Consider the following 22,068-nt stretch of genomic DNA (forward strand, 5'->3'; position numbering starts at 1 on the left):
ATGGCCCTGCGCAGGCTTCAATGGATTGTAACCGACTGCGGCGCGCTCTCGCCACTGCAGAGTGGTTTTCGCCGCCAACGCTGCACAGCCGACTGCATCTCTGACGTCGTCGCCACACTTGAACAGGCCCATGCCTGCGGAGAGGCGGGCTTTCTAGTCCTCCTCGACGTCAAGAGCGCCTTCGATTCAGTGCCACACTGGGCCATCATCGACGCTCTCGCAGCCATCGGCATCAAAGGAAGGCTCTACACATACCTCCGCTCCTTCCTCGAGAGCCGCCGCATGTGTGTGCGAGTGAACAATTCCACCAGCTCTCAACACCTCCTTCCATGTGGCGTGCCTCAGGGCAGTGTGCTTAGCCCCTTCCTGTTCAACGTCGTGCTCTCTCGGCTACCGGACTGCATTCCGCCACGCGCGCGAACCGCATCGCAATGTACGCGGACGACATCGCCGTCTTCGCGTGTTCCCCTTCCCGCCACGGGCGTGCAGCTCGAGTGAAAATCCAGGCTGCCCTGAACGCAATTGCGAGCCATCTAAAGGGCATAGGCCTCACTCTCTCTCCTGGGAAAAGTGAGGCGCTCATGGTGCACCCAAACAATGCAGCGGCGCAAAATCGAACAGCCCCGTTCACCTTGAATGGCGCCCCGATCCTGTGGCATAAGAGCGTGCGCTATCTGGGCCTGCTCATCGACTCGCGCCTCACCTGGGGACCCGCGCTCAAAGCCGTCTGCAGCCAGGCAGCCCTCGTCAGCTGCATCGTGCGGCGCTTCCTCGCAAAAGGCAGTGGCTGCCCTCCTGCGTTCTGCCTGCGCATATACGATGCGGTCGCCACTGCCAGGACCCTCTACGTCCTCCCACTCGTTGGCCTGTCGCCAGCGCAGTGGAACCAAATCGACAAGGCGCACCGCAATGCACTGCGTCAGTTTTATGGACTCCTCCGAAACTCGCCAGTCGCAGCGACCTATGCCGAATCAGCCACATGGCCTGTCTCATTGCGCGCCCAACTGACTGCTCTCAACCATGTGGAGCGCATGCAGCGCTCGGGCACCTGTGCGGGCTTATTGTCGCACCTCAGAGCGCAGTCCCGCACGCGGATGGGGAGGGCTGTCAAACAGCTTCATCAGCTGCTCGGCCCACCACCACCACCACCGCCCCGCTTTCCGCCGCCGCATACTTATCGGCCGCCGAGCATCTCCACCACGCTCCCCGGTGTCATCTCAAAACGCAGCACCCCGCGATGCGCCCTACAGCAGGAAGTCGTGGCGAAAGTCCACCCCAAGACTTCGCAAGCCACACGCTCCTATACACAGACAACTCCGTCAACGAGGAGATGGGACGGGCCGCAGCAGCTTGCATTGCCCCCGCTCTGCACACCGTCCGTCAGATCAGACTCAGAGCGCCGGCATCGTCCCTCTCAGCAGAGCTGACAGCCATCTCGCTCGCGGCCGACATCCTAAGCTCTAACCCGGCCGTCAATCAAGCAGCCATCCTGACGGACTCCAGGAGTTCCCTGCAAGCTTTACAACACCCCGAGAAGGGCTGTCGCCTGCTGCAGCTCACAGCACTCAAACTTCACCTGCACGGTGCCCGCGGCTGCCAGATATCTCTGCAATGGGTCCCCTCACACGTCGGCGTTGAGGGGAACAAGGCGGCTGACCAACTTGCCCGGGCCGCTCTCGATCCGAAAGTGCCCCTTTCACGCCTCGTCACCCCTTATGACAACGCAAAACTAGCCCTGCGACGCACCATTCGGCGCCTCCACCCCGACCCACGTGTGGCCACCGCAGCCAGGTTCACAACAACTGACCCACGCAAACTCGCGTGGGCGGACTACACCCTGCTCCTTCGCCTGCGCACTGGTTCTGGGTGGTCCGCCGACCGTGTCAACCGCTACTGTGATCCCCCGTCATCTGTGTGCCCGCAGTGCGGCAGTGCTGAGTCAATGGCCCACATTCTATGTGCGTGCCCTGCGCTCTCACAGGAGCGCTCACGGATGCAACAGGGATACAGAGACCTCGGCCTGCCGTGCGCCACTCTGGACGACCTCCTGTTCCCTCCACACTCTGGTGGGAGCCAGATCAAAGCGCTACGCCACCTGCTGACCTTTATTGGAGCGTGTAACCTGCGCTCCCGCCTGTGAAGTGCAACGACACTCCACGGACCCATTGCGCGCTCCGCTTTCCAGCATTCTGCAGGCCCAAGGCATCATGGCCTCGTTCTTTTGTTCCAACCATTCACAGGGAAGTCGAACCAGATAATTGGTGTATTTGCCTCGCACAGCAATGTAAAGGCGGATATCCTAGCCAAGATTGTCACGGAAGCCGTGATAATGTGCGAGAATGCAGGGCTGCATGTTGACTTCATAACATGCGATGGAGCTACATGGAGCAGAGGCATGTGGCGCTTATTTGGCATCTATGGAAGAAAAGAAAAGGTTGCTGGCAGGACACAGCACCCTACTGAACCGGGTCATTTCCTCTACTTTGTACCAGATTTTCCACATTTGATAAAATGCGTGAGGAACACGTTTGTTCAGACAGGCGTGAAAATCCCAGAAGGACATGCTACTGTCGGTCACATCGATATTGCTCGAAAGTGCGATGAAATGCATGACACCACTATCAAGGCAATGCCCCACATAAACAAGTCAGTTGTTCGTCCTACTGGCTTCGAAAAACAAAGAGTGAACTATGCATTTCGGCTCCTTAGTGAGGAGACGCTTAGAAATCTTTTCCTCTACCGAGATAAAATCGAGACACAGCTGGGCAGCGTTGCGGCGACCGTCAGTTTTATCGAAACGATGAGAAGCTTGATTAAAGCGATGACATCACGGTGCATCTCAGATGCCCTGAGACCTGGAGGGCACCACGAAGAAGTCATTCGAAGTTTCTTGTCCTACATGAACTCCTGGGAAGATACAGCTGGATTGAACGGCTTCCTCAGCAGTAGCACAGCTGAAGGTCTTCGCGTGACTCTGACCAGCACACTACATCTTCTCAAGTATTTGACAGCCGAGGTGGGGTTCCGTTATCTCATGACAAGTCGTTTTGTGCCAGGACCCCATCGAAAGACTTTTTGGCATCGTTCGACAAATGTCTGGTTGTAACGATCACCCGACTGCCAGCCAATTTTTGATATCTGTGAACACGCTAAGCTTTCAAAACTTAGCAAGATCACCAACAAAAAGCAATGTCTCTTCGGGACTTATAAGGAGCCTTCTTGATGCTTCTAGCGCAAAAGAGACGAGTTCTCGGAGGAGAATTGACGAGCTTCTGGATAATGGGAACCTTACAGAAGAATATGAAGTCCTCAGTGCTTGTGACCTTGATCACCGGGCGATGTGCGTTCAAGCAAGTGATTCCAGGCTGATTTTTTACGTGGCCGGTTATGTAGCGCGGAAAAGCATGGCGACCACAAAGTGTGCTGAGTGCTGCCAGCAGCTTCTGCAAAATAAGGGTGGTAGTCATATTCACGTGCTGGTTTGCTTGCGCAGGTACATGACTGCTTATTTCTGTGGCGCTCCTTTCGCTGAGAGTTGCGAGATCGTATGAGACTCGCAAGATTACTCTCTATAGTGAGCGCTTTCACGAGCTAAAAGCGTACGCAGACTGATGATCACTGTAGGTTGTAAAGTCTTCACCTCAGTTTCAGACTAATCTGTGCGGGTGCATCCAGCGTGAACGCAAAAAAAATCCAGCTTTCTGCACGCGCGGCGAACCCGGCGCAGCAAGCCTTTCCTGCACGCAGCGCACTCGCCGCATCGCACTAAGGACAGCAGCACCTACGCATGGCATGAAATGGAACCGCGGCGCTCGCCTCCCGGTCACGTCACCTACCCTTTCTAGCCACCATACCCGCGAGGACGACAGCCAGTGTTGCAAATTTAGCTACTTTGTAGCTAGGCTAGATCTAGCTACTTTTGGACTCAACAAAATGTAATTTAGCTACGAGTAGCTATTTTAGCTCCTTTTTTCAAAATCTAGCTACTTCAGCTAAGTCTAGCTTTAGTACAGTAACACTGTCAAAACCTCGAAAAATTTATCGCTACAGCTGCAGACGGTGGAACTGAAGATGATGATGATGATTTGTGGCTGTACCCTTTGTACCGGGTGAGAGCAGGTCCGCGCCCGAGCCGAATGAATTAAAAGGTCGAGGTGGGGGGGGGGGTTGCTGCTAACGCCGGGCGAGTGTCCACCACATTCGCAGCCGGGCTTTCGTCGCCGACACTGCGCTGTTCCGTTGGCAGTCTTCTACATCGCTTTCCGCCGAAGCAAATCCCAGTGCCATGAGTATCGTGGTGCCCTCTCGCGGCTTGGGCGACAGTTGTGGGCACTGCAGAATGATGTGATCCGCCGTGTCCTCTTCGTTCCCACACGCTCGTTTTCCATCTGCGGCTTCCTTGGCTCCCGGTCAGTGGGAACACGCGCTTGCACCGCCGATGTTAGATGTTTGTGCGCCTGTATGCTTTTGTGCAAACGGACAAACACGCCATGACCTATAAATAAGAAGCAATGAGTGCCAGATATCAACTCGCACCCATAGTTTCGTTTCCGAGAAGCACCACCGTGCGACCTCCGGTGTTTCGACGCTGCTGATGTCCAGCCAGCACAGGGGATCGAGCGTGCACCATTTATTGGGCCGGCCACATCATACATGATCCTGCAGCGGTCATCCCACTTTTGAAGAGACTGGTGAAATTTTTTTTTCTTCTGCCTATCTCGCTTGTTAGGGCACAGTTTTTGCAACAGCTCTTTCTGTACTGTCGCTGCTGCTCGATATTGTTTTGCATGCGCAGTGCTTTGTCGAACACTTTGCCTTTTTATGTGTGACTGGTAATTTCTCTTTATCACTGCTCTGATTGCGAAAAGGAATTTGAGAGCGTGGCGTACATATACTTGTAAGATTGTTAGAGATTTGGACAACATGGCAGACAAGAGCAAAATGTACAAACAGCGCTTCAGAGACTGCTGGCTTAAAGAGGATAAGTACAAGGACTGGCTCATGGCGATGTCCGAGGACCTCTTCAAGGCTTTTTGCAAATTTTGCAAATGTTCTATCGAGGCGAAGAAAGCGAGCATCGATAAGCACTCCACGTCTGCAAAATACCTGGCCTGTGCCCCACGCAAAGGATTTCAGCAGCGTGCTCTAACTGATGTCATGCCACGTGTAACGCAAAGTCCTGTGCAGCAAGCAGAAGCCGCCCTTGCTCTTTTTGTTGCTGAACATCGCGCTGAACATTGTTGCTGAACAAAAGCCGTGGCAGTCTGCCACGGCTTTTCCATTGCCTGGGTCCATAGAGCCTTTGTTTATTTCGCCTTTCAGGCCGTTTGCGTGCAGTCTGTTATGCGCTGTTGCCGCCGTTGAGACCTTTGCGCCGTTGTGTTGTTTGTTCCCGCCAATTTCGGACTTCCTTTGTCCGTGTTCTCAGCAAGCATGGACAGGAGTGTGCCTTGAGGTAAGCGTGTTTTCTTTGCTATTGTAAGCGCTGACGTTCCTTGCTAATACGCAGGGTATGGCGTTGCTCTCTCGAAGCGGACTTTTCGGCATCAGTTAAAAGAGGCAGTTTCGGGCAGTATTGCAGCGGCTACCGCGTCCCATGAACAATGCCCAGCATGATTTGCAGCAGACCAAATCTCAGTTTCTGAAACTGTTGCTTAACTGTCGGCCAATGTGATGCCTGCTCTGTATCCAAACAAATCGTGTTAAGTCAGCACTTGGTGTCATGTCAGCCTTGTTCACTAAAAGTTTTTTATGCTGCAGATAACTAAAGAGGCTATCTTATGGTGATATGTGGTGTTATATGGGCACAAGTGCAAAGCATGATAAGCATGCCTATAAAGCTTGGCACTAGCCGCCGCGGTGGCTCAGTGGTTATGGTGCTCGGCTGCTGACCCAAAAGACGCGGGTTCAATCCCGGCCACGGCGGTTGAATCTTTGGAGGAGAAATTCTAGAGGCCCGTGTACTGTGCGATGTCAGTGCACGTTGAAGAACCCCAGGTGGTCGAAATTTCCGGAGACCTTTACTACGGCGTCTCTCACAGCCTTAGTCGCTTTGGGACGTTAAACCCCATAAACCAAACCAAACCAAACCAGCTTGGCACTAGGAATGTTCGGTGTGTTTTGATGTCAAACGTGATCTCGAGGCCCTGGTTCTTACCACTGCGGAGGTGCAACAGCTGTGTCTCTCTCTCTGAACATGCACGATTAGATTTTTAGTAACCTTTTCATGTGACCTAGGTAGCCATGCAGGTAGCTGCATTTTGCCTTTGTTCCTTTATCTGCAGTGTTCATTACTAGTCTAGCAAGTTACCTGCAGTCACATTTTTACATTCGTCCTGTTTACAGAAAATGCGTTGGAAGAAGTATGGTGGTACAAGTCTTGGCGATGCAACTAGACGCATACTGAAAGACATGTTGTCGGATGAAACCGCCAGCCACTTCAGTTGGCAAGGGGGCAAAGGAAAACTGCATTTCAAAAGAACAGCCTGTTGTCAAGTAATGTTTGGTATGAACACATGCATGTTATGACTTTCTTTTCTTCATAGATAGAAAAATCGACGTATGCACGATGTAGTGAACACTGTACAGCATGGACAGTAAAGCAGCTAGGCAAGCTGCTCTGTATCAGTCTATGGGCCTTGGTTTCTAGCTTTTTGGTGGCTATAGTGTTGGTTGGTTGGTTTATGGGGTTTAACGTCCCAAAGCGACTAAGGCTATGAGAGACGCCGTAGTGGAGGGCTCCGGAAATTTCGACCACCTGGGGTTCTTTAACGTGCACCGACATCGCACAGTACACGGGCCTCTGGAATTTCTCCTCCAAAGAAATTCTAGCCGCCGCGGCCGGGATCGAACCCGCGTCTTTTGGGTCAGCAGCCGAGCACCATAACCGCTGAGCCACCGCGGCGGCATGGTGGCTATAGTGTATCACAAACTAATAGTTACGTGCTCAAAGCAAACAGTGGCAATGCTTCGCTTTATGTATAGTTTCCAACCAATTTGTAGGGCTGCTCGAAGGGAACACATGATTTTTCTTTCTGCTTTTTATACTGCCTTGTTAATGGGTGCTGTCCAGCATGGCACATGACCGCTGCAAGACTGCTTTACCACACAGCAAAGCACAAAAAAGAAGATATACAATTGTTTTGAAAGTACAGCACATTATAAGAGAAAAAAGGGCAAGGACAGTGCAATTTAAAAAAAAATAACAAGCATGGATGTCTTGAATCTTTAGTGCAGCACGTGCCACTCCTACAAAACATGTTGGTAACACATTTTTGCATCATTTTTGCATTTCTGATACCTGTCACATAGGTGATAACTACAGTCTGTTGTGTGTGAAGTTAAACAACTTTACTTATATTGTCACGTTGTAGTAACGGCAGTCCAGCGGTCAGGAAGACACCAGAAAGACTTGCAAACGAAGCTCTTTATTTGGGCTGACTTGCGCCCGCAAAACAACTGAATCACTCGGTAGAGGCGTAAGTAACAAGCGTGCTCGTCAATCGTCGAACTACGAATGCCCGCCGCTCGCGGCTTCGCTCAATTTAAAGCCGGCAAAGAAACTTCCAGATAGCAGGACAAGATCATCTACAGTAATCTGGAAAAACCTAGATGCAGCCTTTCATGGCTGCGATCAATCGAGATTAGACTGGTCGCTTCTCGCGTCACGAACAAAAATGATAACACCCCTTCCGTGCGGCCTTGCGCGAACGAACGGACATTACAATGATACGTGGCATTACCCCCCTCCCAAAGAAGCATCGTCTCGATGCTTTAAATGAAATTAAACACGGAGAATGCTTCGAGAACTTAGAGTCCTTTAGCGTTCCTAATAAGGTGTAAGGGCAGCGGTAAAAGCTTCAAGTCAGGCCGTGTCGTCGTCGTCGGTGTCGTCGTAGTTTTTGTCGTCGTATTTGTTGTCGTCGTATGGGTCTTCGTCGTCGTAGGGGTCGTCGTCGTCGTAGGGGTCGTCGTCGTCGTAGGGGTCGTCATCGTCGTAGGGGTCGTCGTCTTCGTAAGGGTCGTCGTCTTCGTAAGGGTCGTCGTCTTCGTAAGGGTCGTCGTCTTCGTAAGGGTCGTCGTCTTCGTAAGGGTCGTCGTCTTCGTAACGGTCGTCGTCTTCGTAACGGTCGTCGTCTTCGTAACGGTCGTCGTCTTCGTAACGGTCGTCGTCTTCGTAGGGGTCGTCGTCTTCGTAGGGATCGTCGTCTTCGTAGGGGTCGTCGTCTTCGTAGGGGTCGTCGTCTTCGTAGGGGTCGTCGTTGTCGTAGGGTTCGTCGCCGTCGTAGGGTTCGTCGCCGTCGTAGGGGGCATCGTCTTCTGTTTTCGTCGATGGAGGATCTTAGTTCTTGCGCTCAGAAGCAACCTCACCTCCAGAGGCTGCGTTATTCCGTTTAACCTTCGGTGGCTGGGGAAGCGTCCACGCACTGCGTAGCCTCGCTAGGAGATACTTAGCGCGGTGACGATGGCCACGGAGAACGCGATAGGCGGCTCGGCGATGAGTATCCTTCCCGACGCAAAAAATCCTCGTTTTCGGCTGGTCGCTGGCCAGGTCGGGGTCGTGGGGCGTCGTAAGGGAACCCTCGGATGCCCATTCTCCTGTATGGGCAGTACCGGAGAATGTGACCGGCTTCTCCGCAGTGGAAGCATTGTGGGCGGCGCTGGTCGGGTGTTCTCCACTCGACGCATTTCCTCGGCCGTGTACGACGCTCGTAGGACGGGCGAGTTGCGGCGAGAGGGCGGCGCTCCAGCGCAGCTGGCTAAGGGCGATAGGGGCTTGGGTCCCGTCGTCGAGGTACAGGACGGCGCACTGCTGTGGCGTAAGTCATGGCTGGAGGCTCCAGAGGCTGCGTGGTAGACTGGAGTCAGGTCTTCGGGTGAATAACTCAAAGGGCTGGCGCCTCGACTTGCAGGGGTTGTCCGGTACCTGGAAGGCTACCCAGCGCTCCACCAGATGTCACGTTGTAGTAACGGCAGTCCAGCGGTCAGGAAGACACCAGAAAGACTTGCAAACGAAGCTCTTTATTTGGGCTGACTTGCGCCCGCAAAACAACTGAATCACTCGGTAGAGGCGTAAGTAACAAGCGTGCTCGTCAATCGTCGAACTACGAATGCCCGCCGCTCGCGGCTTCGCTCAATTTAAAGCCGGCAAAGAAACTTCCAGATAGCAGGACAAGATCATCTACAGTAATCTGGAAAAACCTAGATGCAGCCTTTCATGGCTGCGATCAATCGAGATTAGACTGGTCGCTTCTCGCGTCACGAACAAAAATGATAACACCCCTTCCGTGCGGCCTTGCGCGAACGAACGGACATTACAATGATACGTGGCAATATGAATAATTGAGTCAAGCTTGGCTTTAAAGTGTCCGAGTGCCTTATTTTTCTTGCTTTTTTGTGAACCTCATCTTTTCGCCGTGTAGTTTTTATGGTAAACTATTTTTTTTTGTTGAGGGTTTGGTAAGAATTAATTTGACATTTTGTTAAAGGCTATGTCTGTTGTAGTTGCACAAGAATGTAATTTTTTGCAGACGTTTTGACTACCAGTTCTTTGCTTCGAGATGGCACTCTAGCTCAAATTGAGCAGGTTATCAAATCATGGCTTCGGCACGCAAAAGAGCGTATGGAAATAAAGGCAAGCAAGAATGCAGTAAATGACAGGCAAGAGAATCATTTTTGTCTCTGCATGCTCTGATAGTAGTTTTATGTTCATTAAAAACAATTAAAGGAGCGTAATAATTAAGGAAAGAATGGCTGCACCAGTATTTTCATGGGTGCTGCCAAGTGGCCTTAAGATAGTGGTTTTCAGTAAAAGCAAGCATGTTTATACCCCCGTCACACATTAGTCCTTAAAGGGGCCCAGAAACACTATCTTAGTTGACTATTTTGCCTGTTGATCGCATACAGTAAGTTACAATGGCGCTACTAGCGTCGGTAATACCGCATATATTCCATTTTTTAATATTTTAATGTCCTCCCAAAAACAAATTCATGGCTCTGATGGTGTCCCCACACAGTGGCGGGTTTCAGCAGCGGATATGACATCACCTGGCGCGAGCTTGATGATTGGACAAACAGTAAATATACTGCAAATTGTGTGAATAAATAGAGAAACATTTTGTCACCTGTCGGTGTTTTATATTAGATCAACAAAAACAACTTGTTCGTCTTTGATAAAAGCCCTGCAAAGCAAGGGAAATAAAAATACACCACCAGGGGCTCTAGCATGGAAACAACGCTGCCATTTCCAGCAAGAACGAGTTACAGAGAGCAGGCAACCATGGAGTGCAAACTTCCGCGACGTGCTCTGGCTGGCTGTTTTGATTGGTTGCGCCAGGTGCCGTCATTGGGAGAGCGAAATAGGAGTGGGAAGCCCCGCCAAAATCGAGTTGAGGGCAGCGTTTTGTTCGCTTGTATTTTGAAATTTCTTCATCCAATAACTCCCGTTCCTGTGCATCGATTCCTGTAATTCTTTTTGAGTCAGTATCTGTGTGACATAAAGAATCCACCTAAACTATAGCCGGTATCCCCCCAAGCAGTGTTTCACAGCCCCTTTAAAGGCCTTTCCAGCCAAAGTTTCTCATTTCACCAAAGGAGCAGTGACGCTGCAAGTAATCATTCACCTCAAAATGTTCAACAGCTGGAGTTGTGCTCCTATGGTTGCAGTTGCATAAAGCGGCAGAAGTATAGCTTTAAAGCTGGAGTGGAGCATTTTATTCAATCTTTGAGCTTTGAAATTTATTTCATTATATTTCCTTCATAAAAATAGTGATAGCTCTTCACCAGCAGCAGGTTTTGTTTATCACTCTGGCCACCATTTATTTGGTGTTGCTGCTTAGCATAACATCTTAGCATAACATAAGACGCATCCAAAAACTAGATTCAGGCACTTTTTTTTATATCTGATGTGTTTTCAAAGTATTTAACTGCTTATTAATTATTCACAACAGCGCACAAAACACGCACAAAAGAGGGGAGAATCGACAACACAAGCGTTGTGAATAATGAACAAGTACCAACTTGCCCAACTTTCTTCACTCATCAGTTTAGGTTTTCTCTTTGCGGTTAGTTTTCTATGCGTGGTGGTGCTACAATCGCAGCTTCTTGAATGCTGCTGGCTTCAAAGGTCTCGGATAGCCATCTTCGCTTCTAAGACCCTTTGAGGCGATGGCACATTCCGCATGCTGCATAGATGCGCACCGTGTGCCTTTGAACAGAAGGGCCCCGATTCTCTAAGGCCTTTGCAGTGCCCATGTGACAGGCGTATTAATCCCATTTAAAATATAACAGCATTAATGCAGTGGTCGCTTGTCATGTCAGATTCTCACATTGCGCACTCAGGTCAGGTATCATGCCGGAGTGCAAAATTAAGTGGCCTTGTACCCGTTTTCAGAAAACCTTACGGCCACAGCTGTTTTTTTTTTTGCGGCTTTCAGTTACAAAGCTGATATTCAACTGCAGGACGAAACTACAGACATCGGCACTGCCTGCTGAGCCGGCAGCCTCTGAAACTGTTGTGGCAGCCTCGAGAGTTATGGCAGCAGCCCCTGCTTCTGATGACAGCCCTGAAGATGAATCTGACATGTAGCTCTAAGTTTGTCGTACTCGCTTAAGAGGGGGGTATCCTTCAACCAAAAATTATTATTGACGAAGTTTCAATTCTAAAGTCCACAGGAAACGCAATTTTGTGTGTCTATCCTAAATACAGTCGCCGACCAATATTTCGGACGCCCAATTTTCCGGACCTGCCTGAAAATCCGGACCTTGCCATGGCACCGCCACGCGCTCCATAGAGCCAATGTATAACACCGACCAAAATTTCGGACGCTTGAAATCCTTCTCTTTCGATTTTCCGGACTTTTTCTTTCGATTGGCGACTCAAGAGCTAACGAAAACGTAAATAACGCCAGCGCCATTTTGCTTTTCTGGTCGCTGCCATTTTGGTTTTCTGCAACCTCGAACCCACGTGTCATATGATCACGCCATCGGAACCGGAACCTAGCATACCCAGTATAGCCTCGATAGCAGGCATCGCTTTCTGCACCTCCTTTGTGCCTACGCCGCCCCGCCAGTGTCAGCTCTGCCGTGCTACGGTCCTGTGCACAGCCGTCAGTCGCCGTGGTCGATTCACGTGTGGTGTGTTGTGCTGGTTATCGCCGCGTCAACTACAGGCAGTTACCGATGCCGCCGATAACGCCGTCCTCGTCCGCCTCCGCGACGAAAGCACTAAAGCGAGGAAATTACAGCCGTTTGACTATAGAAAACAAGGCCGCCATTATCAGGCAAGTGGAAAGTGGCCGGTCGCAAGCGGACGTTGCCAAGCAATTTGCGATCTCGAAGCAGACGATCTCGGATTACCTAAAAAACAAGGTAAAACTCCTAGAAGCCGCCGAGAAGTCATCCGGATCCCGCCAAAAGAACATCAGCCAAGGTGCCTACCCGAAGCTTGAGGAAGCCATTCTGGTGTGGCTGAAATCCATGATTGCCAAACAGGTGCCGGTGTCCGGTGATGTTTAAAAAAAAAAGCAGAAACACTGGCGCTGCAGATGAATATTGAAGGCTGCAAGTTCAGCGATGGTTGGGTCCAAAATTTTAAGCGGAGACACGACCTCAGCTTCAAAAAAATGTACGGCGAGAGTGCCGCGGTTGACGAGGCGGCTGTTGAAAGCTATCGGTGTGGCAAGCTGCAGGCATTGCTCCAGCAGTTCGTGCCCGAAGATATATTTAATTGTGATGAAACCAGGCTGTTTTACAAGCTGTTACCAGAAAAAAACCCTTGCTTTCGCTGGCGACCCTTGCCACGGTGGCAAGCACAGCAAGGAACGGCGGACAGTCCTTGTCGGCTGCAACATGCTCGGCACTGAGAAGCTCCCGATGCTGGTAATCGGGAAATCAAAAAATCCAAGATGTTTTAAAGGAGCGCGTGTTCCAGAGCTGTACGAAGCCAACAAGAAGGCTTGGATAACTCAGCAGATTTTCGAAGGCTACATCCGGAAGCTGGACAAAAAGTTTGAGCGCCAAGGGCACAAAGTTCGCATGCTGGTGGACAACTGTGCTGCACATGGCCATGTCAGGGACCTGAAAGCTATACAGCTGGAATTCTTGCCGCCGAACACGACGTCCCTACTGCAGCCCATGGACCAAGGCGTTATCCGAACCCTCAAGCACCTCTATCGGTCACGCGTGCTTAGTCGCATGGTGTTATGCGTGGACAGCGACAAAACTTACAGTGTCGACTTGCTGTCTGCACTCGGCATGCTTTCCGATGCATGGAAGGCGGTGACCGGGGACACACTGCGGAATGGCTTCCGCCACGCGGGTTTCGCGATCAGAGACGAAGTGCCGTCGTCATCCGATGATAGCACCAGTGAACCTGATCAGCCGTCTTCATCTGCTGACCTCATCGAGCACTTGCGCGCTGCAGGAGCCGTTCCCGTGGAAGTGTCGCTGGAGCAGTTTGCCAACGCTGACAGCGAGATCGAGCTCTGCGCTGAGCTTACCGACGACGAAATTGTTCGCCAGGTGCTGGAAAGTGATGACTCGGGCTCTGACAGTGAGGAGCCAGAGACTGTGCTGCCAACTAGCAATGAACTAACCCGCGCTCTGATGGTGCTTTCGGCTGTGTACAGCGAGAACGTCACCCTTGCCGACGTGCAAGCCGACTTACTTGTACGGCAACGTAGTGCCCCGCAGAGGCAAATTGACCACTTGTTCAAGCCGCTCGATAAATACAGTGGCTGATCCCGGGCTGGCGTTGTATATGTCTCCTCGCCCAACGCCGCCTCTCCTCCTCTCTTCTCTCAAAGCTCCTTTGGCAGCTTTTTTTTTTTCAACGGTCCCCCTCGGGGCCACCAGTCACGCTTCGGCAGAGCATACAGGCACAATGCTTCCCGCTGTGTCTCACTCGAGTTCCTCTCTCTACACCAAGTCGCTTATGCGCAGACACATGGTGCAGTCGTTTCGCGCCACGCACTTTCACGTGCGTGGCGACGTAAGAACAGTCGTGTCACGTCATAAAAACAATTGTGATAATGAGGTATAAACAGTGTTGTAGGCGTTAGCGAAAAAAAGGAACAAAATACTTTGCTCGTTAGGGTAAATTACTGCTTATTCGTCTTAAGAACTAACAACAACAATATTGCAAAGCTCATATTTAACTTAAAACGCCCTGCTCCACCAACTACTTTACGAGAAATCCTTATTTAACGGGAATAACTTAGCAATTTTATAGTGGCCTTCAGTTGACTAAGAACACGAAATGGCACTTTATCATCAATTATAACTTCACAAAGAGACAATCGGTGAACAAATTTACAGTAATTCTGAAAACTATGATGTCCCTAAATGCTCGGCATGCTTGCGCTATAGAGAGAGTTGTGTAACAACGCCAGCAAGGCAGTATCACACGGTTCGTCACATGAGCATTGACTTATGCAACGCCAGGCCGGCGGCAGCAAGCCCGCGAGAGCGCCGTGGTAGCACGCAGCGGTGCAGATGCGATGAGGCCCGACGGCTCTAGAAACGATGTGGGGGAGGAGGCAAGTAGAGGAGGTGGTGAAAGAAGGAACGGAGAAGAGGAAGAGGAGAGGCGGCGTTGGGCGAGGAGACATATGCAACGCCAGCCCGGGATCAGCCGAAGCGAGAGTACGCGCGTGTGGATGCATATGCGTATCTCGTTTGTTTCACCGCTCAGCGCCGTTAATAAGACGGTGACAAGGATGCGAGCCGATGTTTGCGCGATAGTGTTAAAAAATTGGCCGATTGTACTTACCAGCAGCCCATAAATGAAAATAAATACTGTCACCATTGTGCAACCGGTTGAGTCGCATTTCTTTCAAGGTAAGGGTGTTTTTCGGTACTTCTGCCATTGAAAAAAATGTTTTTCATTTTTAGAATTGGTTAGTTCGGGGGTCGACCTATATTCCTGTCCGACCTATATTCCGGTTTTTACGGTATGTTTCAGAATGTTTTCGTGTTTAAAGCCTACATTTGTCACTTGTAAACACAAAGCGACAGGTAAATATGTGGCTAATATGTCTTTTATGCCGTTTAGGTTATGTAAGGGTCCCCTACGGTTCCCGTGTATGAATGCCATACTGTATAGTGTAGTTAGAGAACTAGGTTGGGTTTTCGGGCGTCCTGATTCGGGGCTTCTCTTGTCAGTCTACGGAGCCCCGCCGCCCTTTTGACATCGCCCGCACAGGACTGCCTTGAATTGTGTCCATCACATACGTTGGACAAGCGTGCAAGACTCACGGTTGTTCTCGTGTTCGGCCTCTCCGTGTAGGGAGGGGCCTTGGGGCCCGCTGACCTGGAGCGCAGCGCTAGCTGCTGCCACCTGGGGCACAGGTGGCCCTGCTGCAGGCTCACAGCATGTGGCCTGAGCGGGATCCAGAAGCCGCTGTGGTGCCGTGCCCTGTTGAGCCACAACGGAGAAGGTAGGTTTGTGCATCAAAGATACTCTCTTCCGGACTTCCCTGAATGTTACATTTTCTTTGACTCACAATTTATACACAGGTGTTCAACTGCACAGTTTTCAGCGTAGTGTTCATGAGAACCACATTTAGCACATGTGAGTTGGCCCCGGGAACTCTGAGAGCTGTGGCCATAACGTTGGCATCTGAAGTAGCATCGTGGATTCCGAAGTTGGAGCTTTAAGTAGCCTATTTCTACGTAGTCAGGGAGGGTAACTAGATGCAAATGTCAAGACAATGTGCTTTGTGGGGATTTATTTATTATCTTGCTTCATTTTTATCCTGTATACATTGGTCACGTTTTGCTCCTTTAAGCCTTCCAGAAGTTCTTCATCAGTCACATATCTGAGATCATGATCTGAGATAACTACCGGAACAGTATTCAAAGATCGGTGTGGGCTGATTGTGACCTCTATATCTCCAAATGACTTCACTTCTGACAATTTCTCACGTTGGTGGTTATATAAAACTTCTAAAAAAGGTCTTCATTTGCAAGCTTCTTGATTTTGTACCCTTCTCCTATGGCACTTGTTAAAGTCTTGGTAACAATGAGTGGTGATGCTAGTCTAGCGGTGTGTTCCTCGTGTTCGCTGTGAACAACATGGAATCGTGGGAAGCTTGTTGCAATTTTTTTTGAAGAATTCACATGTCAGTGTGCCCTCTCTTTCGAGAGAGATCGGTTTGAAAAAAAAAATGAGAAGCCATAGAATGTGTTCATTGCTTGGCAATGGTGCCAGTCGCCCACCACGGAGCCCAGCAAGCCCTGCCCACACCAGTTGTACACCAGCACTATAACCAAATATGGCGTAATGAAAGTTTGTCAGCCACACAGGACTAACCCTCGTTGCCAGAAAAAAAGAACCAAGAAGTGAGCAGGAGACAGGAGAGTTGTGAGAAAGATAGGAAAGTGAAAGATGAGAGGAGAACAGGAAAAGGCGACTGCCGATTTCCCCCGGTCGGGTCAGGCCGGAGGTGCCGTCTACAGGAAGCTGGGGCCAAAGTAGTGTGTTGCCTCCGCCGAGGGGCCTTAAGGGTCCAAACGCTCGGCATCGGCTCAACCACCAGGATCCCCTTTTCCCCGGACACGGCGATGCCACGCACGGCTAAGCGCGGATGCTCGGGTCCGTGGTGACGCATTGTTCACCATCATCCCCCTGCGGGGATGTCCTTGCGGATGCTCGGGTTAACCCCGTGGTGTCGCCACTCACCAACGTCTGCATGCTGCAGACGCCCCCCTGCGGGGTTGCCGTCAAAGGCTCGACTTCGCCAAATTAATGAAGAGCATCCCTTGCAAGTATCGCTGTAATCATGTTGCACTCAGCAACATCAAACGCCATTTCTGCAGGGCACATTCAATAAGCCCTCGTGCAAAACAGATGGATTTGTTGATAATGGCGAACGCCAAACACAAATCAACTTCCATACCCTGCACTTGTACTGATGCTCGTGATCCCAGAAAAGCATTTGCAGAACTCGTAACAAGCGCTGTCCTGGAGGTGCAAAAGAACAATACGTCAGTGCTGACTGTGATCACAGACAGGGCCAGCAACAACAGCTGAATTACATAAGCACACTTACAGAATGGCAAAGAAAAAAAAAAGCATGTGCAAATTTTCAGTATACTTTTTACTTCCTGGGAGGCCACCTTCAGATCTATTTTCAATGTTACATAGCTCTCTACAAAATAGAAACGTAAGCGTGTGTGGATTGTGTCGAATCCTATTCACTTTTCAAGGACCAGCACAGGATAAGCTGCCTGAATATCTCCAGCAAAACCTCCGAAGTCACCGATTCTGCTCAACATTGACATTGTGAGCACGTTTTCAAAGTACACTGACCGGGGCGTTTACAATGCAGACAAAGCTGCCTCAACAACATACTTCTGAATCGCACTCTCGCTCTGCAAGATGAGCGCTGCTCAGGTCTGAAGGCACCGAAGGAGCAAGTGGTAGTTCCTTTCGCGTCACACGAATGGCACTGACAAGCGGCGCCAGTTCATTGTGGTAAGATCAGCAAGATCGCGCTGTGCTGCTTCAATACGAGGGACAGTTTGCCTGTTTCATACGTGGCCAAAAAAAAAGGCCTGGACGACCCAGCAGCTATTTGGCAGTTTACTGCAGAAATTTAGGACATGGTTGCTGAGCAACGGCAAGTCGTCTTGATTTTAGACAACTGCTCCACTCATAACAAGATGCAAGATCACTGCAGTGAGCTTAAAATTCTTGCCGGTGAACACAAAAGCCAAGAAACAGCCACTATCTAGACCGAAGACATGCTGGCAACGGTGAAAGCACGCTTGAAAAGGCGCATGTGCGAAAGAGTACTGCTGAATATGCAGCGAAAAGAACCTTCAGAAGTGGTGCAGATGATATTGTTGTATATTACTTATCTGGCAACGCTGCAACCTGCAATATATTCAACAAGTGTTCAAGAGTGCCAGTTGTGCCTGGGGGATATACAGTGTCTTTGGCTAAGACGCGTCGGGCCAAGAAACGGGGAAGTCATCCTTCACTGTCATCAGGCCACGGCCAGCTCCTTCGCTTTTAGGAATGCCACCGATCGGCCTCATGTGAAGACGTCGTGGCGTGAAATTCTTTGGCTCATGTAAGCCACATCCAAAGGAATGAACACCATGGTAGTCTTTGAGTGGAGCCGGGGACTATTTAAGCTCGGACTGGAGGCCAACACGAATTGGACAAACTTCATTCAGGAAGCTGAGGTCAAGGACCTGCTACAGAGGTCACGCATGGGTGGCCCCCGCGAGGAAGTTCAGGTCGGCAAATCCCTGTTCCACGGTAGACAAAAGGTGAACCGGGGTCGTCCGATAGCTGGGGACGGCGTTCCAGGCCGCTTCAAAGGGAAACGTGGCGGTATGGAGGATAGCGGACCCTGGGTCGTCGGCCTGTATTCGGTGTCAACAGGAGAGAACCGACTTTTTCAAGTCGACAAGTGGGACGGCGACACCGTGAAGGCCATCAATAGAGATAATAACCTGCCGAAGACAAAGGTTGCCACGGACGAACGGCGGGGCTATAACAACTTGGGAGCTCTACAGGACGCAGCCGGTGACATGGACATCTAGCATGACACAGTGTGTCACCAAGACAACTTCGTCGATCCAACCACCAGTGCGCACACTCAGAACATTGAGCAAGCGTGGCAGAAAGCCAAGTGCGTGGCGATGCACACCGGTGGAACGAGCCGCGCCCTCGCTGAGTCCCACCTGAAGTGGGTATCGTGGGCAAGCATACATGGCCAGACAAAGTGCAATGATCTGTTCCTTCGACTGGACGGGGCTGCTGTCCACCGGTACCACCAAGCTCAGTCACCAGGAGAACCACAAACGGCCTTTATCAGGGCCACCAAATTAGTGATGTGGCAAATATCGCATTTGCTTCCCAATGAACCGCTGACGCCTCTCTTCTCACTGATCAATATTTCATTATAAAGTGCTCATAATTAAGCCATCTGGAATGTATTAATTTACAGACTTGCCTCGTTAATGTGGGCACTTTGGTTTCCGAGCAACACTGCGGATAAAGAGAGTCGTCCATAATAACGATTCGTGAAACACAAAATGTCCACAAAAGTAAGGCTAATTTTTGATGTCGGCATATTAGCGGGCACTGAGAGTTGAAAATTACGAAGAATCTTCGGACCTCCAAGATTATTATCTTAGTTGCCGCTAGCTTTTAAAGAATGTGTTGCAGTCTGAATCGCCAAGTGGGCTATCGGATGTGTGAAAACCTGTTATGGCGTGACCATGTATCTCGTACTATAACTGTTCACATTCCACGAACTGCTAGTACTTTCTACACCCAGACGACAGCTTCTGAATACGGCTTTCAACGCAGCACGGAAAAAAAAAAGAAAAATATCTAGCCACTGCGCAGTAACTGGGCAATAACAGGATAACTATTTCTGCAGGGCTGCTTCTGAGGACGCCCGAATTTTGCACTTTTCTCCAGTGCTTACCAAGTGCAGCCTACGTTGTTGTTACCAGTAATTCAGTTTAACACTGCTTACCCAAGTAAAAGTGTCAATGTGGCGTGAAAGTGTGCATAACGCGTTTGTTTCAAGAATAGCACACTGTCACACTGTCACACTCGGGCCATGCACCGGCAGATTACGCCTTAATATCCGTGAAATCCATATGTGGCAAAAGATTAATGTCGCACTTCACTTCTGCTTCATTCAAGTCAAGACGGTCAACACCGCCACACAGGCACACCTTTTCTTCACAGCGCTACTTTTCTGGCTCTTTCAGAGCACGTACGTAAGCACTTCACCACATTTCGAGCAATTCCACACGACAGGCAAGTCTTGCGAACACTTCAAGGCCCCGTTTTCTCGGAAAAAAATAAAATAAAAACTCACACGACCAAGCACAGTCGTGGCAGTCTTTAACCGTAAAATCTGACCAACGCCTCCTCTAGCTAAGATGCCAGTCGCGTGAGAGGCGCACTTCCTGTTGAACCCTCTCCCGTTTCTCTTACCCAAGCTATTGAAACGGCCACGAGGGGCGCTTTCCACCAAAACACTACCAGATGCGACCGGATCGGCCTCAGCTGCTGTGCGTGCTGTCCGTGCGTATGTTTTGCCAGTTTTGAGTCTTTTTTTTTTGTGCCGACGTGCAACAGTTGTTTAGGGCTCCTGCAAACATGTGGTATTGCTGTGTGCCACTGTGCACGTCTAGCCAATGGATAAAACCTGCAAGTGCTTCTTTTCATGAAATACCAGCCGACAGCGCTGCACGTGAGCAATGGCTAAAGGCAATCTCGAGGAAGGGCTGGTTGCCAAATACAACGTCGAACTGCTCTGTCATGTGCAGTTTACACTGTCGAGTGTCAGATTTCCAGGAAAACTGCACGACGCGGCAGCTAAAGCTTGGTGTTGTGCCAAGCACGTTTCCTGGCTAGGCGAATCGAATGGCCTCAGCCATTCGCCAAGTGATGGAAGCAATGTGCAATGATCGCAAGGTTGGTCCCCTGCTGCACTGTCTGGAGAACATGATCTACAATCTGCTAATATCTGTCATGCAGAACTAAATAACCAACTTGCAGATATGAATAGGAAGTATAATCAACTCCATGACACGCACACCAAGGCAAATGCAACAATTCAATGCCTTTAAAAAAAGTGCGAAAGCTACAGCGTAATTTAGAAAATCTTGGAAAGCACATGAAATTCTTGAACAAAGATCAAGTGGAAGCACTTTCTCAAAATAGCAACCAAGGCAGCACATGGTCACCAGAAACAATCCGGCAAGCACTGCAGATAAAACTCTCATGCGGAACCTCGGGTTACGAAACAATCAGGAAACTCGGATACCCACTTCCATCCAATAGGACTCTTGCACGTCGCCTCCAAGGTCTGAGTTTTACACCGGGGATCCTAACTGAGGTGTTTTAATTGCTCATGATGAAAGGAGAAGGCATATGCAGGATGTCGAGAAAGACTGTGCCTTATTCCTCGATGAAATGGAGATCACTCAAGGATATGAGCTCAATCGTGCTGGAGATGCTGTGTATGGAGGATACCTTGCCGCTAAAGCCAGATGAGCCTGCTCGCCATGCCCTGGTGTTCTTGGTGGGCGGGCTCACTCAGAGATGGAAGCAAGTGATTGCATACCTTTTCACTGGTAGTCACGTAGATGGTCCGACCCTCAAGGAGTGCGTTCTGCAGATTGTTGAACTGAATGTTGACAATGCTGACATTGACAACGGAACAACCAACATCCGTCGAGCGCAGAAAAAGCAGAAGTCTTGCACGACATCTGCACTTCGATGTTCATTTATGAACGGTGCTAGTGTTGCTACGTCTCCACTGCTGAACTGGTGCTGCACGTGCACGGCACTTTTTCTGAACTGACGTGAACTGGTGCACACCGTGCAGGACGAATCGAATGGACCTTTAACTAAACTAGGCCTCATCGACTGCTGGCGCACCCTTCAACCTGGGCGCGCGGGCATGACCTGATCGGGTCCAGGTCTTGAAAGCAGACTAGACCGCGTATACATCTCAGCCAAGCAGTTTGTACTGGCTATTGTGGAGATCAACTATCAAGTGTGGTTAGCAAGATGCCGACCGGCCTACACCAGCAAGACAAAGCCTTCAGGAGGTCAAGGCCAAAGTCTGCAAAGAACTATGGCTCTACGTTGGTTGGTTGGAAGTTAGCGCTGTGTGTGTCAACTCGTTCTTGGCCCCTTGTCCTGTTTACGCTATCGCTCCGAAGTATGAACCAACAAGCCCGAACTTCAACGTTGTTAAACTACGGTTCCACTTGGAAAGAGAGAAGCCGCACTTGGCAAGGGAAAAATTGGTAGAAGAATGGTGCAATCCGCGCATAATTTTCGAGGAAGAAGGCACCAAGCACATTATAATGAAGTACTGGCGGACTTGCTCGCATCTGGCTAAGAACAATCGTGACGCCGCACAGCAGACCAAAAATTGCACAGTACCATTACGGCCACCGACGCGTCCAGCTCACGGAGTCGTCCCGACGTCGGACTCGAAATAGTGTTCACGCCAAGCACCCGCCAAGAGTTGTCTGACGGCGCCGGTGCATTCAAGTAGCACCATAGCCGAGGCGGCA

The 22,068-nt window shown here is 50.2% G+C and overlaps 1 pseudogene; it reads left to right on the plus strand.

The window, feature by feature from the left end:
• Nucleotides 1-2,121, plus strand: LOC149333812 (uncharacterized; annotated as a pseudogene).
• The last annotated feature ends 19,947 nt before the right edge of the window (nt 2,122-22,068 follow it).

This window comes from Amblyomma mixtum, chromosome 8, assembly GCF_055824585.1.
Source record: "Amblyomma mixtum isolate Tamu chromosome 8, ASM5582458v1, whole genome shotgun sequence".
Taxonomy (NCBI): Eukaryota; Metazoa; Arthropoda; class Arachnida; order Ixodida; family Ixodidae; genus Amblyomma; species Amblyomma mixtum.